Source organism: Lissotriton vulgaris, unplaced genomic scaffold (genome assembly GCF_964263255.1).
Source record: "Lissotriton vulgaris unplaced genomic scaffold, aLisVul1.2 SCAFFOLD_2684, whole genome shotgun sequence".
Lineage (NCBI taxonomy): Eukaryota > Metazoa > Chordata > Amphibia > Caudata > Salamandridae > Lissotriton > Lissotriton vulgaris.
In genome coordinates this window covers 173,476-181,589 of record NW_028251610.1, presented here as the reverse complement: position 1 = coordinate 181,589, position 8,114 = coordinate 173,476, and the positions used below count along the sequence as shown (strand labels likewise).

At 38.1% G+C, this 8,114-nt stretch overlaps 1 long non-coding RNA gene across 1 annotated transcript in view; it reads left to right on the top strand.

Annotated features, from left to right (window-relative positions):
• The first annotated feature begins 234 nt into the window (after positions 1 to 234).
• LOC147662827 (uncharacterized) overlaps positions 235 to 8,114 on the top strand; it is a 107,672-nt gene continuing 99,792 nt past the window's right edge. Inside the window, exons 1-2 of the long non-coding RNA XR_015305481.1 lie at positions 235 to 520; positions 2,226 to 2,275. This is a non-coding gene — a long non-coding RNA (uncharacterized LOC147662827). The remainder of the gene's footprint in view (positions 521 to 2,225; positions 2,276 to 8,114) is intronic.

The window sequence follows — 8,114 nt, the reverse complement described above, 5'->3', positions numbered from 1 at the left end:
GACACCGACATTGTTTTCCCGTTCCCTCTCAACTTGGCTGCTGCCTCGTAATGTGACTCCTGCGTTTATGTGTAAAGGGGTGGAGCGGAGCCTGTGCAGACTTTCCAGCCAATCAACTGCGTGAGAGCTGTGGTTAAGAAAAAAATCTCAGCCTTGCCGGGTGAACTTTGCTTTTCACTAAAACAGAAATTAGAAGCATATGATTTGAAACTGCAGTTAAATGACAGCCTCGAACTGGAATGGAACTGAGTTGGCAAAGAGAGACTGGGCGAGCAGCAGAACTACAGTGTTTATGGCACACTGAGAGATCAGTGTTTAAAACCCACACACGCCCTTCCCTCGTGTGTCAGTCCTACACTTATTTTGAGAACGTTTGTACACGTTTCGCTGGTGCTGGCGGCAGAGTCACAAGAGGGACACTTAAACGACCGTCTCCAGAATTAGCTTCGAATGCTTATCGGACATTTTGTCTTATTACGATGTACAGAACGGGGAATTTTGAAGGCGTTGAGGTTTGAAAGTGCGTACCATTTGTGAGCGAAAGGGCGTATACTAATCTCAAAACGTAAATTGTTATTTATATTGCAAAACCTATTTAATCATGATGAATGCCTTAAGAGACTGAAAAGGTATATTGGGGTCACTTCTTTCCTTTTTGTTGTGTAATGTTAAGTTTACATTATCGATAACGTTCAGGTTGGTTCTTCGGTGCCAGTGTGAAAAGAGGTTTAAAAAACCCACAAAAAACGCTTACATATCTAAATTAAGTAACCCAAAAATGCTTACAAGGGAAACCCCATAGATAACATGTTGCCAACACGTTCAAAAGGGCTGAAAAGATAGCCCCGTTCGACAAAACCAGGGAAAGAAAGTAATAACACAATTTATTAAGTAGTAGCGGGGACAGCTTAGTGTGGCCAATTTTGTGGCTTCATGTAGTTATTTTGCTTAACCCGAATAATCGGGGTATACCGACTTGTCTGGCTTCGCAAACAAACCATAACATCACGTAAATGTACCTTCTTTTTTACATAACGTTATTTTTATTTGCAAATTGCATGCTGCCTTCCACTGGCACCCATGTGACAAGTGACATTTTTAGGAGTATGTTAGAGATATTTAAGCTGTTTCTCTAGCCTCGTTCCCCCCAAAAATGTATAATAAAAATATACACGGACTTTTCGTCCGCTCTCCTCCATTGATCTGGTCAAGTGTCATTTACATTTTGCTTCTACCCTCCGACAACACTGCCTACCGGTGGGTCAACCCACTTCAGCTTTTGGCTGTCTTAACTGAGTGAAGTATTTTGCTCTCGCACATGTGCACCTCCCTCTAAAAGGTAGTCAAATTTCTTTCCCACGGCTAATAGACCAATCTAGGCTTTCATCTCTTCAAAATGCATTTTGCATTCTTCTGCATGCAGCGTTTAGACATTTTTACCTTTTTTTAAATGGCTTTTGCGCTTTTAATGTATATTGCACGTTTGCAAAATAAATCAGAGGCGTGCCAAGCCAGACTTGTGTGTTGTCGTTTCTTTTGGTGTTAGCCGAGGCTTTTTGATTTTCCTAAAATTGTTTATTTAATATACTTGTATTGACTTTCAGCCAGCTCTCTTAATTCAATGGGTCTGTTTTTGTAATTCACACTTTTCTCCCTCCGGTTGCAATATACAGCATTAGGTAGTGGATCAGCCCACTTAAGCCATTGGCTGACTTCACTGTGAGTGACGCCATGCTGCTCTTTCTCATGGAACACAACCGTGCTCAAAGTAGTTCCAGTCACTGCCAGAAATTACTTCGGCAATGTGTCATTTTTTGAAACCCCTAAAAAAGTTACTTTATCAAGTGCCCTGCAACTCCACTAATAATAAAGTTGTATACAATTCGCGACAAAACAAAATAAGCTTTGCCATTACTGAAAAGCTGAAAGCCGGTGCCAGACCATTGCTTGTTTTTATTTAATATGGAGTTACCCACTGCTCTATGTGTCTGATCCCCTTGGCCCCAGAATGCATCTTTTACATTTACAGATGCGGAAGAAAGAAAGCGGCATTATTTGATAGCTGGTTCGCAATTGTCTTTGAATAATGGTTTCCAAATGATAGATAATTTTCTTGCACTGAGTAAGGTCTGCCCTTGTTAAGTCATGAATAAAACACTGACATTTAAGGTAAACGTAGAATTATAACAGCATTTTAAAGCTACCTTTTCTTTTATTGTTCTTAGGAATACTATGTGCAGTTGCATGACATAAACAGGAAAAGAAAACTTACAAGGTAAGGATTTATGTTTCCGCTTGAATTGAATTCACAAATATAAGAAACGCTGTGCACACTATCAAAATCGAAATTCTAACAACCATAAACTAATATTAGTTGCCTACACTGATAATTTGATAAGCCCCTGCTTTCATAAGTAGCAGAGAAATTCATTAACCCTGTGTTGAATTGAGTCAAGAATGGTAAATCTAAAATCTGGTTTGTATCTAAAATGTCAGTGCTGTACAGAAGTTACAGGATTTCCGTAGAAACCATTTGTTTAGCAGAAAGTCCACAAACCCATGGTGCAAAAACTGTAGCTATCCGCTTTTGCGTTCCAGCCACTTTTTCCCCACCCATTTATATTTTAATTTAAAACCACATTAGTCTCCCCCCTAACAATCTTGTCCCCTTTATTGAAAATAAGTGTCTATGTAGCCCAGTAGGCAGGATTGCGAAAGAATGGGTTCTAATAAAGGTAACAAGGAACTTAAGATTCTTATTGTATTTTTGCATTTGGAAGGTATTGCAGAATCTAGCACAAAATATATTTATCTTTCTTCATGTTGTAATCATTCTATAATTGATTTATTATGTTGTCTAAATCTTACAAAGTTTATCTTCATAGTTAGGGGAGATAGTTTGGTATCGTGCTGCTTTAGTGGTCAATTTTGCTATAAGTGGAGAAGGGGCTGCAATTAAATGCTGGCAGTTCAATTCATTTATTTAAAATGCATATTATTGGCTAGGAAGTTTTTCAACATTAAAATTAACATTATATTATTATACAATAGCACATTTCATAGCATTATCTTAAAAAGCAACAATCTCTAGCATTTACCCCTTCTTCAAGAATTCATACACAATACCTCAAACGTTTTTATAAACTTCCAAATTTCGCCCATTCTAGCAGCAAACAAGCTTTCTCAGTCTGAAACCTTAGATATTTTCCTAAGCCATTCTGAAAAACTTGGACAAATTTGCAAATGCCACTGCTGCATTATTATGGATCTAGCAATTAACATAGATATGAAAACAGTTTCGTCTCTTATTTATGCCTTTAACATGTGAGACAAACCCCAGCAATGCAATTGTTAAGTCCTGTGAGGTTTGCAATGAATATTTCGTATTTTAGTACTAGAAATCTAAATAAGTCACCCAAATTGTGTTAACATAGGTTAAGACCATGCTGTATGTAATCAATTTCCTGCAACTGTTTGACATTGAAATTACTGTGGTTCAGATGTCACATTAATGTACTGCAGAAAGAATAGAAGTATGATAAATTCACCACTGTGCCAAAAAATTAATTGTCGTAAAATTAACTCCTCTGACTGTAGTAATATTATTTATAGATCTTCATAGTCAAAGTACAATTATCCTATTTTCCCCATTTTTGCGCAATCTCCTAAAAATTCTTGCTTTTTAAAGAATCGAATTCGTTTCCTATGCCCTTCACATGTCTACTTAGAACATTTATATGCCAAAACGCCAGGAGCATTGATTAAAATGGGTTCAGCATTAGCTGGTAAATGTTGAATCCAATTATACAACCACATGAACCAGGTCTTGTGCCCTCTAAAGGAGCTTTCCAGCAAGTACCAAGATTTCCATCCCTTAATAGTGTTGAGACACTATGTTTGTTATTCCACACCATTGCATCTCAAAATGTCTTCCAACTCTTGGTTTTGTGATATCACATCTTAACTGGATCTGGCATTAATATAAGAAATAGAAAATATTTAAATAACTGGTTTCCCTTTAAAAAAAAACATTAAAAGTCCTTTGTAGCAAACTGTTTTTAGGCATTTAGTCATTTTTATTATATTTGAAAATGTTGACTTATTAATTCGGAAACAATATTGTCAGAATACATCTGGTTGCTGCCTACTGCAATAGTTTTAGAAAACTCAGTAAAGTAATAAAATTCCAAGTTGCACAGTGCTAGGCCTCATATTTTAGATAAATAGTGTGAAGTGTCATCATTGGTGCATTATTCTCCTCAATAAATTATCCAAACATTTCTTCAATCTTTTTAAAAAGCTTATCATATAAAATACAAGGAGCAGCAGAAAAAAAGAAAGTGTCAAGTGGAGAAATCAATATTTTGATTAATGCAATACATCCTATAACAGTTAAATGTATGGGAAGAGGTACTATAGCATGTTAATCTGGAACAATTACATCCATATAACTCTACTAGATCCAATAATGCATACATGCCTAGATATACATTAATGCTCTTAAACTCTTTCTGCACTATTTTTTTAAAGAACCTCGGGCATGATATTAAACAGTAGCTTTCAGCTTTTTTATGTAATTTATTTATTTTTTATATCCTCCAGTCTCCTTCAACACACTAAACATTTGTTTTGCATTGTCAGTGTTAACAGTTTTGGTTTTAAGAATTACAATTAGATCATCTGCATACCATTTCAATTTAGACCTATTTTCTACTTGGGGAGACACTCGATCTACAAAAAAAATATAAATAACATTGTGGATGATTGACAAATTGGGTGTTAGTGTCTCTATGTAGAGTCAAAGTTCCTGCTTATTAAGAATGAAAATTATGAGACCTATAAAATACCTGACCTTGTTATCTGGGAGGGAAAGCCAAATACTATAGAATAGAATATAACCTCTCCCAGCTCACAAGGCCAACTGCTTTTCCACCATTGAACATCATAACTATAGGTATTTTATTATTTGCAAAAAACATCATTAGCCCAATCAAATAGATTGCTAAAGCTTCATACCGTGAAGCCATTCTGATCTTTATGAAACAACTCATTAGCTGTCCTCACAAGTATATTTTTACTACTTTTGAGTAGTCCATGTTTAATAATGTTATTGAACAATAGGGATTCAGATTAACTGACTTTTATCTGTGCTCTAAAAAGCTGACCACCGTTACTGTATTTTTTTTTTAGTAAATAACTTTTATTCGTTTTCCAAATTTTTACAGAACCACAAAAAGTACACATGAAAATCAATATACATAGTTTAAAAAGAATAAAAGTTAATTCCTGAAGATATAAAAAGATAAAAAACTGTAAGAAAATTTTAAAACACTAGAGCTACAATTGATCTTGATTACGGCGTACTTTTACACAGGTTTTAAGAAACCTAGCAATGCATTTAGCGTTAAATACTGATTCTAAGTGTTGTAATGCCAAAAGGGCAGGACGGCATCTTCTCAAACCCAGGGATAACGGTATGGGAATGATCCAACGTTTGCGAGGTGATTCGTAAAGTTTACAGAACAATGTTACATGAATAGTAGACTGTTCAGAAACACCATCACAAGGACACCGGATAGATGGAATGGACCAATCCTGTTTCTTTGGAAATACAACCAAACCTAAAAAAGATATTGAACCTAAACAGAGTCAACAGATATTTTTCATAAGTGGTCAAACAAAAGGTGAGATATGGTTGAATACCCTGAGTACATTGAATAGTTAAGATATGTCGGTTTGAGACCTTGTTAATTTCTTTAGCTATGCGTATTTCCCTTAAATGTGACAAACATAACATTTTTAGAGACTTTCGTGTAATAGTGGACAAGATGGAAGGTTCTTTAAAATATATAGGATGGTCCAAGTCCTTAATAAAGTTGTAAACAAAGGACAGCCACGGAATATCTGCCCAGTTATCCAGGTCCAAACAGTCTAAAATGAATGCACGTGTTAGACTGCACTGTTCCGTTGACCATATAAGGTACCATAGTAATACTGGCTCAATCTTGATGTAGTCAGCAATGTGATCTATACCCAGTTCAATATGGCAACCATACGTTGGAGAGCACTGCGGGACGGCCAACAAAAAACAAATGAAATTGTTCTCTACCCTCTAGAAGATGTCCACGGGTACATAACCCCACACCCCAGTACCGTAAACAGCTACACTATGGCATTTTGCGTGGTATATTTGCATAAGTTCTTTTGGGGGAGGTTTCCCTAATTTGCGCGCAAAAGCAATGAGGGCGGAAGTGGCTCTCGGGAATAAAAGGTGCCTGCTGTTCATGGCCTGTTTCCATGAAGAAATGTTATCGGATAAGATACACAAGTATGGATAGGTGTTAGTACAATCAAGCTTGGCTTCTTCAATGAATATCGGTTTTGGTTTTGTCTTGGGTATCTTTTTTCCAAAAGGCATCGCAAAGGTTTTTTTAATATTAACCTTAAGGTCAAATGAGGCCATAAATTTGCAGTAGCGATTTAGCAGAATCTGTAGTTGTATTGGGGTTCGCGCCATGATCACCGCGTCCTCCGCATAAAGCAGCACAGGGATGGGACAACGGGCGATAGCTGGTAAGTCCTGACTCCCCTCTAGCATAGCCTTCTCAAGACCGTTCGTGTAAAGATTGAATAAGAAGGGAGCCAGGACGCACCCCTGTCTGACTCCCTGAGTAACTGCAAAGGGGGGGGGGTGAGCTCACCGTTCATCCCAAATCTAACCCTAGCCGATGCTTCACAGTACAACTCGCGTAGGAAATATATTATCGCTGAGTCTACGCCCAGTTCTACTAAGATTGACCACAGCCTTGAGTGTGAAACAGTCAAAAGCTGCGGTCAAATCCACGTAGACCAGGTGGATGTTACCCTTCTTAGTCCTAACATATTTCTCAATAAGAAGGGAGAGGTTCAACGCCTGCTCCTCAGCGCCCAGACCCTCCCGTAAGCCGTATTGCAGGTCTGTCGAGATGTTATTGGCCTCAGACCAGACCCGCAATCTATCTAGGATCAGCCGACCAGCGACTTTTCAAGGGAATCCAGGAGGGAAATGGGTCTTTAACATGCAGGGTTGTTACGATCTCCCCTTTTGAAGATGGGTAGCAGGGTGGAGGTTTACCAAGATTTTATGAGGCCCCCTTTTAAAGCAGCTTCGATAAACCTTTGTTAGTACCGGCACCCAGAGCTCCTGCAGATGGGTGTAGATATCCAATGGAACCCCGTCCGGCCCAGGAGCCTTACCTGACTTTGAGGATGACAGAGCAGTAGCTACTTCATCATAACTAAAAAATAGATTAATAGGAAAAGTTGATGGGTTGGGAGATACTCCTTCTCCTCTATTTTCTAGATACGAATTTTCATCTGAGAATATTTTCGAAAAGTAAAAGACCCAATCTTCTGCTGTGATTGCTACCTCAATGCTGGGGCCAGAGTTCGCGTCAGTCAAGAAAGGTGATTTAACCACGTTCCAGAACATGACACTGTCCTTTCTGTTACAGCTTTCATGGAGTTTCTCCCAGAGGTCTCTTTTAATTTCTAGCCTGCATATTTTTATGGCCAGGTTATAAAGCTTTCTCAGATTCCAAATTTCATCTTGATCCCTCACTGGTTTGCGTAAAGCTATTTTTAGGGTCGAAAGAGCCTTGCGGCATTCAGAATTAAACCAACCTTTATCTTGGGAGAGGTTCTGCTTTTGCTTACGAAGCAACTCCTCTCTAATTACCTTGGTGATATTAATGAAACCTGTCAAAATCTGCTCTGCAGAGGAATGCAGATTTAAACACGTTTCCAGCATTGGAAGGGCTCTAGTTATAACCTCTGTTGTTATGACGTCCGGATCTACTTTGGACCATTTGATCGAGTATCCATTAGTTTTGTCTATACTTATAGCTTTCTGGTTTAACAAGCCACCGTCACCAGTTGTATTACGTACAGTCTGCGTTGAGATGGTAACACTAATGGGGAAGTGATCACTACTGATATCATCTCCAGTTAAAAATGAAAGCAGCTGGTCCTTCATATAGTTGGAGATCAGGATGAAATCAATTATGGTGTTACAGCCCCTGCCGTGAAAAGTGGGGGAAAAGTCGATTGGAGGCTCTACTAATTCATTTGCATAA